At 41.0% G+C, this 8,697-nt stretch overlaps 1 long non-coding RNA gene across 1 annotated transcript; it reads left to right on the top strand.

Annotated features, from left to right (window-relative positions):
• The first annotated feature begins 7,661 nt into the window (after window positions 1–7,661).
• Window positions 7,662–8,442, top strand: LOC147754990 (uncharacterized). The gene is made up of 2 exons (XR_015330043.1): window positions 7,662–7,924; window positions 8,107–8,442. It is a non-coding gene; the product is annotated as an uncharacterized LOC147754990 (long non-coding RNA).
• Window positions 8,443–8,697: the final 255 nt, after the last annotated feature.

The raw sequence follows: 8,697 nt of genomic DNA, 5'->3' as shown, positions 1-8,697 counted from the left end.
GCCAGAAGGCAACGGGCACCCGTCTAAACTGGACGAGGAAAGCTGAGCACAACCGGTTTTCTTTACCTTGTACCGTTCTACTGTGGTACAGTGCCGCAGAATAGGTAAAAGAGAATGTCGGAACTCCGTTGTTTTTTCACCGCCCCTCCAACCCCAGTCCCCGCTGGCCAGTTACTTTTGAGGAGGCCCTAAACAGCCACACAGTTTGCGATTGCAATTCACAATTCGGCGTTCCAACGAGCTAAAGTCTGTCTGAAAAGGGTGCTGCACGCCACCACGTTGCGTGTATGCATTAAAGTTGCATACAGAGTCTGCCCGCGTCTACCGGTTGCGGCGCATTTCCAGTTCTTAGACGGTTCCAAAAGTTCGAATGGGTTTCCACACAGAACTTGTCTCCCCGGAAAAGCAAGTAATATCGAGACTTTCCGCCTGCACGATACAAATCCTTGAATGAAGTTGCATACCTACCGGCGTTGTTTTTCAAAAGCTTCTAAACCCGCCTTTCTCGCCAAGAACTTCGAAAATCAACCTTCAGCCCTTGCCGCAGCGCGAGGTCTAGCTGGGTAGTGCGAAACTGCTAACAGTGGAATACCACCGATTCAAAACCATTATGCTGCATTGGATTTATGTAAAGTTTTGACTGAGCAATCATGCAGGTAGCTGTTGTCGTGACGTATTTGTTGCGTCGACAGTCGAAATCAATTGTTTGAACACGTGACTCAGCTCTTCCGGCAGTAAAGATGCAGCAGGTTACGGTTTCTAGCATTGCATCGAAAAAGGTTCGACGCCTTTGGCAGTCCGAAAGGCTAGGGGAACAAAGAAAACTAGGACGGTAAGGGTATGCCTGGGAGAAATTTTTGATGACGGAGAGAAGCAACCTTGACAGATCACGTCGTAGCTAGTTTCATTGCTGGCTTTCAAGGCTTGCTGGTTTGAAAGTTTCTGAGAGAGCTTTTCACTGCCTTTCTAGTGTTCAACTTGATGAGCAGACAGGCGCTATAGATGTGCGTGGAGACGAACTAACATCGGTCAACAAAGGCACCAGTAATACGAACCTCAAATGTAAAAATGATGGATAACCTTGTAAAATATTTAATTTTTACAGGGTTAGGGTTCTAACGATAAGGGTACGACATTCAGTGAAATGGGCAGAGCCTATTTTTTTTTTTATTAGTGTCATACGAATGCAGGGCGGAAAGAAAGTAGTCGAAGATGAAAGACAACCATTCAAGAAATGGTATTTGGCGCGAAACTTGTGAAAAAATGCATTGTCATAATAGGCCCGGCCATTTTGCCTACTTTGTTCTGTTGTTATCTACTGAAGAAGGTCAGTTTCCCAACTAATTGTTTAGGCCAAGATTGCACGCTTATGAAAATTTTTGTCGCAATACCTGCTTCTGATCTCCCGTCTCAGAACAAGTCTCAAACTAATTCCTATCACTCGCTTGAAACCATTTGAAAATTTCATTAACGGTTACGAGTTAAATTCGTTACCGGCAAATCTATCATTACAGTGATAATATGCTAATTATCTCTAAGCTTTCAGAGGGTCTTTTAAGTTGTGTTTCATAGCAAATGCTCAAAACAACTCCCAGGTTTTTTGGGCTACTGGGTTTAAAGGCTAGCTCACGAATCGAACAAACTACAGCAACTATATGTCGTTTCGCGTACTCGCGTTGGCTACGCACAAGGCCCACTAGGGCGCTACGTGGTCTGTCTTAGCATCCGGTAAGGTTTCCCCAGACTCAATGGTGTTGACCTCAGACTGAACAACACGGAATGTCTAATCGTTACGGGATCCATATCTGCACTCGGAAGATGCTGCTTTAACAGGCGTTACGTTGTTAAAGCCTCGGTATGGCATGAATAATGATGAGTGGATGAAGGGCGAACTGCAGGGAGGATGCTCTAAATTGGAAAAAATGTCTTACTGAGCTAATCGCTTTCTATAGAAAATCGTTTTTTCCTACGAGAGGCCTTTTGTTAGCCAATGCCCCCTTAGGCAAAATCGCGGAATACCTATTAGGGCGCGTGTATTGAAAGCTTCATGCATGTCCTGTGTAGACAGGCGTGTCATGAATAAGAGCGATTGCTTTAGTTGTACTCTGTACGTAATAATAGTACATGTGTTCGTGAACGATCCCATAGTCCATGCTCATAGGAAATGGAACGAAGGACCTCGAGGACATCTAAAACCTTGTTACCCATTGTGGAGCAATTAAAAGCAAAAGCAAAGGAACATTGGTTTGTAGCGCGTAGATTGAACGCAGTTAGAAGCGGCAAACTGAGGAACAATTTAAAGCCAATGTATTATAGATAGGGTAGTATGTAAAGGATCGGCCCATTAGCACGTTGCAAAAATTCCGGATAGAAATAATGATAACATTTGTATATGTACCAATATGGACGAAAGTCGAAGGCGGGTTGTGTATACGGTCTAGTAACAGGCAATTCGTTTGTCCTCTTGCGATGGGCTATGACACTTTCATGCATGCAGTGCCCAACCACGTTTCCTGTGAGATCTGGGACCGATTGGAAGGTTTTTGTCTGCTTTGTCTTCCCTGTCTTGCGGTTTGTGTGTATTTGTACACACGAAACTGGTCGGTCGGACGACATTAAGGAGCCCAACGAACGCTATCGCAGACGACAATCATTATCCTCATTTGCACTGTATGGCTCACCGTATAGTAATAACACGGAATCAAGTTCTGCTGCAATAGCAACGTAGGAACTTCTATTTCGTGTTTCTCTTTGAGGCTCAATAGCAAATAAAACACAACGATAACAGACTAAATCAATGATCATGTATAAACGTTTGTTAAGTGAAATACCTATTCTAGCATACTTTTAGCTTGTACTAAGTGTGTTATTTCTTTGCCAGCAGACGAATCGCCAGTGGGAAGGCAGGCTAATGAATAAAAAACATAAATCTAAGAACTTTTACGTACTTAGACAAAACGCAAATGGCTCCTAAATAATCCGAACAAACGTTATCGGAACTACAATCAAATCTGCATTTAGCGGGAATTGTTGTCGAAGCCTACTTTCGCTCACGTTTCGTAGGAAAAATATGAATGTTTAAACAGCTCGCACTAAATTTGACTTGTTGATAAGAGCCGTAAAAAACTGCTGCGAGACACGTAAATGTGATAGGTTTCAGACCCAGGCAACGTTTAATGTACGAGGCATACAAGAATGAACATCTGTCTATTATTTACCGCTGTTCAAGCGAACCGCCTAGGGCTGTTTTGCGAACTAAACAGAGATCGTAGGCGCGCAACATCGGTTCTCATAGTGACGTGATCCATGTTTGCAGAAAGAATTTACAAGGCATTGTACACAGGGAAGCAGGCCTGATTACCCTTCGAGAACTTGTCCGAGATGATGAACACCCTGCCAATTACTAGACAGAGCTATACAGACACAGAGGCGTGTTCAAGATAGCATAGCAAAATAGGAAAGCTAAGTTAACGTTTTAGATGGATAGCGGAATGCCTGCTGTTCTCTTAAGCGTCACAGCGGGTTGTCGATAAAACGGTATAGAAAAAAAAAACAGGTAATGTGAATAGGTCTGTGTAATAAGAAAGGTTCGTAAATCCTATTAAACAAGAAAAGTTAAAAAGGAAGAGTTAACTTGTTGGTGTTGAGTGATCTGTTGCATGCTTTGTTCTAAATAAAAACTAAATTATGCTTACTTGGATTTGGATATAGTAAGAATATTTATAATAACAGACATAGCTTCTTTTTTCACAGACGCTCGAATTCTACGGTACAACCAGCTGCGTCGTTATGCAACACCTAATGTAGATACAGCCGTTTAGTTAAGATATACACGGCTCTACGTTCAAATTGGGCAAAAGCTTAGCGGGCGATTCGTCGCAGGGGGCATGCGTTCACTCGTTACTCCTGGTATCGAAGAAAAGCCATTTTTTTTCTAGAACACAATAACGAACCCACCACGACAATGTAAAGCGCATCGTCTTCGGAATTTTAGCAAAGATCAGCTATTATACAATCTTCCGGCGCTGTATGAGCCCCACTACGCTTAAAAACGTTTTTCTTATTTCTCAAAATCGACAATTTATGGTACTACTAGTTTGTACGCGGTTTTTGAAAATCCGAGAACTTATGAAGCAAACCGGAAGATCCTCAATAAGGTTCAGATTTATAGAGCTCAAAAATTCAAGATGTGTTAGAAAGACATCGGTTTTTTAGAGAGAAGTCAACGGCTATTCCAGAGAGGCGACTATTAATTGTTACTTTGGTCATATAAATAACTTGCAATGCTTAGTCTATTTACACCGTTTCGCACTTTCTGCTCGCTCTGCGTTTTTGTATTTCTGGGACAATTAGCCTTCTATCAATTGCAAAATTTACCTCCGCAGGAGTTTCTCGTATGTAGCGCGTTTAGATGACACTTTCATCGATCTACACTGACCAATATCCCTGGTCGTGCGACTGCTGTTAAATAGTTTTTTTGCTGATAATAAAAAATATCTTAGAAATAGTTAGCTAATGGCATATGTTCAGACTTAAAGCAGATATCAATCACGAGGGATGGTTACTGTATGGAATAAACATGACCGTCAGCAATGACTCTCCTAGCACATGCAAAAGTCTTGTTGGAATATGTATTTAGTTTAGGTACAGCCTTAGAAACAAAGCATTGGCAGAGAACTTCTCCGTTGAGACAAGCCGTCCCGTACACTAAGTCGTCCGGAGCTGTTTAGCGAAATAAAAAACTTAAGTAAAGTTTAACCTATGTAACATTAACAACAATAAACGATGATATATTTTTATTATTTAACTTAGGTAAAATGCACTACTACCATAGTAGTTACTGGAATCGGAACAGTGTGGCCTCTAGCAGTACGAACTCGTTAAAATCATCAAAAAGCCTACATTTTACATAAAAAATTTTACATTTATTCTTCCTCAGACATTATTTGGAGAGTCAAACAAAGCTTTTATTTATTTCTTGAAAGGGAGTCGACCACACGACACGTTACACAAAGACGTTTCCTATTATCTGAAAGTGTTATTGATTAGCAAACTGCAAATCACCTACTTCATTACAATGTTCCTTCGATTCATTAATTTGTAGAGAAATAGAAGCAATAACCACAGGGCGGTGGGGCTTTAATGTGAAGTTCTCCAAGAAAATGAGTTCGCTGGTCTCTCCTCTCCGAAGACAGATGTATAGTCAATACTTTCTGTGTTCTTTCCCTGAACAGCGATGGAACGAACCATATTACAACGAGCTTAAACAAGAAAGGCTGTTGTCTCACTGTCTTCGGCCTGAAAATAGACAGAGGCAATAAAGTCTGCTTCAGCCAACTGTCTACGAACATTTAAGTGAGGCGAAGCGATGAACGCTAAGCTAGCGTTGCTTTTGTGTCAGTTCTAATTTCTACATGCCATATTTCTGACAATCTCCTTCAACGTATACCAATGGCGCAGAAGTACCTTACTTCTAAGAAGAATGCTTCCACTACTCTACAAAAGCTGTTTTGCTAACTTCATTACATACCTCCATATCCAATTTAGCTGATCTGGTCAACCAAATTTAAACGTATGACTTACCCGAAACAAACGAAGATTGGCACCTTTGGAAAAACGAAATTCAAATAAATAGCTATATTATGATCTTGTATCTAAACGGAGCCTTGGAAACATGTTCGGCCTGAATTTTCCTATCAGCAAGCGTAGTAATATAATATTCTCAGCATACATATAGAAAAATTTTTCTGAACAAAAAGCTATTGAACTCAGACTGTAGTTATGCCCTGAAATAGTACCACGCGTTACCATTTGTTAAGAAAGCAAAATTTCTCTATATTTAAAAATATGCGGCGCAACGCGGAGCTCGACGCATCGTCATGTAGGGTTTGAGAAACCGAGACTATACTGTCCACTCCATCAATAATATTCTATGGACAAAAAATATCATTATTCCACTGACCGTTTACTTCTACGTGCCGTTCGAAGGTGCTCCATTTCCTCTGCACGCCTGAACGGAATTTCATGTCGAGTTCAGATTCCAAAAATGAAGGTTCAAGGTGAAAATTGCATTTTCGACACCTATCACTATTTCGCCTGTTACCCAGACAATTTGGGATGTTTGTGCAAAGGGTCTATGACTGAGAAGAAGTGCGCTAAGTTCAAAGATAGAGTTCTAAACCTGAAGAGTCCATTGCCCATAGATTGGCAATCCGAGGTCAATAAGTACCCCGGATGGCAAACACTTCACTAATTGGCCGACACGATAAGCTGAGAACGTTATACGGTCGCTAGACATCTCAAATATATGTAATTTCATCAGAATTTGAGAGGCTGAGCCTGCTATGCTCTTAATCATCGACTCTCAGCGTTTTGCCTGGCACCGAAAAACACGCATCTACTATAACAGGTTTCTACACAGAGTCGTCATTGTAACAGATGTTTCCATGTCGATATAAAACAGAAAAAAAAATGGGTAGTTCCGGAAGATACACCAAAGGTTAGAGTTGAGCCAGATTTTCACCTGGAGAGGTACTGATTTGCAGTTAGTTGGAGAGAAAGATTCGTCTCATGCGCCGAAAAATTCCTGAGAAGAACTGAACGGTTTACGAAGTCCTGTATATAGCCTAGTTGCGTCTAGTGAACGAGGTTTTTTGAGAGGCAGAACCCTATAAATGAAGAAAAGTCGTCTCTTCATTTATCGGGTCCTTCCTTGGCCATGGCAGCCCGCCTATGGCAAACATTGTGGAAGCCGCTTTGCATAATTTTGGATAAGAGATCCTTCCGCACCTATCGTATTCTCCAAAAACTCACCCTGAAGGATTATGACATCCTTTAACCACTGACAAATGAAGTTTGTAACAGTATATTTTACAGTGAAGAGGGTCTTAAAATGCGACCGGACACACATCAAAATTTCTGTCAAGAGGAAATAAATTCGTTGAGATCTAGAGAGTGAGCATAAAGGGTAACGGCGAATACGTACCAAATGAATTTGCTGCTAGAATTCAATGAAACACTACATTGCCGTCAGCCGACAAGCTGACATTATTTATAATTCAGCTTAAGTATATAGATTTTGCGAAATTCATCAGTTCTTCGATTGTCCAAAAGGCGATAACGTTTAACTAACTTCAGGACTATATAAATACACTATAGTCTTGTAGTAGACACGGATATTTAAATGATTATGTATACTCGCAATATCGTATTTTATTCTAGCGTTGATTTGTGCGCAGAAAATCAAACTTTTTCCGCATCGAAATATTATATTTACACTACATCCAATGACGTAGTGTCTCTCTCTAGTGTTGTGCAACCCATTTTATACATATTCTGTATATTATTAATAGAGCTCTCTAATTTATTAACCATTACTATTAGCATAGATTTTCAAAAGCCAACCACCCGCTAATTAGCGTTATCAACAACGCATCGATTTATTTTTGCCAAGATACTGTTCTAATGCGTATTGTTCTTCACAGAATCTCCACGAAGATCAGCCTATTTTTTGAAGCTGATTCATTATTCAGTTTCACAGCAACTAAATTGTAAATCCATCTGATTACTTAACTCTACGTAAAATAGCTGGGGAACAAGATCAGCTGTATTGCATCACTACACAAGTTATAATCGCAACTCCAAGCATGTTGAAACGAAAACTCCACAAGGGCGCCACCTATAAACAAACGCATATTTAGTGTTTCGCGTATCGTAATATTGTGCGTATCTTCAGTAGCCGGTGTTGGGCGACCGTTTGGCGAGGCAAGCGCGAGCACACAGGTTTATATTGTCATGGATTATTGTTACCAGGAGGTTTCTTCTCGTAGACCCATTTGTTCTTGAGGGGGCGCAGAACAGGAAAATTAGGACTAAAAGGCTCACATGCGGCCTAAGAGCTGCCCTTGAACGGAGCAATAAGCTGGTAGGGTTGAGAATTTTCAGCAGCGAATTGTCCGTAGCCGAAAAGCAATGCTTCTCTTTTTCCTGCCTCTGTTCTTCGTTGCCAACCAAAAAGAATGGGCTATTATACATAGGTTGCAAAAGAGTCCTACCCGTGAGTGAAGGTGATCGTGCAGCGGTAACCTGTTTGCCTGCTACTTACAGTCACGTGAAGTGGTACAGGTTCGAAACCGGGCGTTGACACCCTTCGTTTCGTGCTAGGAGGGACCGGCCGCCTGAAGCAATGTTTAACAGCCTCGTGAGACTTGAAACTTAGAGCACTTATTTCGAAAGGAAAAAGGTAACGACAACTACGGAACAAATGGTTTACGTATTGGATCCTATATACAAAAAGATTTAAAGGATACCGTTCACCCACATGTTTACTCAGGGATTCATGGCGATCGTGTGAAATGGAGTTGTAAAACATGTGTGCGCTTTATAATAAAAAACAAAGCGTTATCAGTAGCATGAAGATTTGTTGCTGGTGTGGATTTAAGATGCAAATTGTATTTGCTTGAGAGTATATGCGTCCATACTTGTCCAAACTTCAAAGAGGTCCTCAAGGCTAGCTCTACTAGAGTTATGTTTTGATTCCGTCAATTAGACGTGCCTTATGCACAGCCCACTGTGCACATCGATACGGCTGGAAACAAACAAGTTCTCCCGCGTACGTCTTTTCTACAATTGATTACATTCTTATCCTGGGACTTGTGCTTGGTTAGCGCTTATCATTATTATTATTATTATTATGAC

This window comes from Varroa destructor, unplaced genomic scaffold, assembly GCF_002443255.2.
Source record: "Varroa destructor unplaced genomic scaffold, Vdes_3.0 BEIS01000006.1, whole genome shotgun sequence".
In the NCBI taxonomy this organism is placed as follows: domain Eukaryota; kingdom Metazoa; phylum Arthropoda; class Arachnida; order Mesostigmata; family Varroidae; genus Varroa; species Varroa destructor.
The sequence above is the reverse complement of the archived record's forward strand: the minus strand, read 5'-3'. Positions and strand labels throughout refer to the sequence as shown.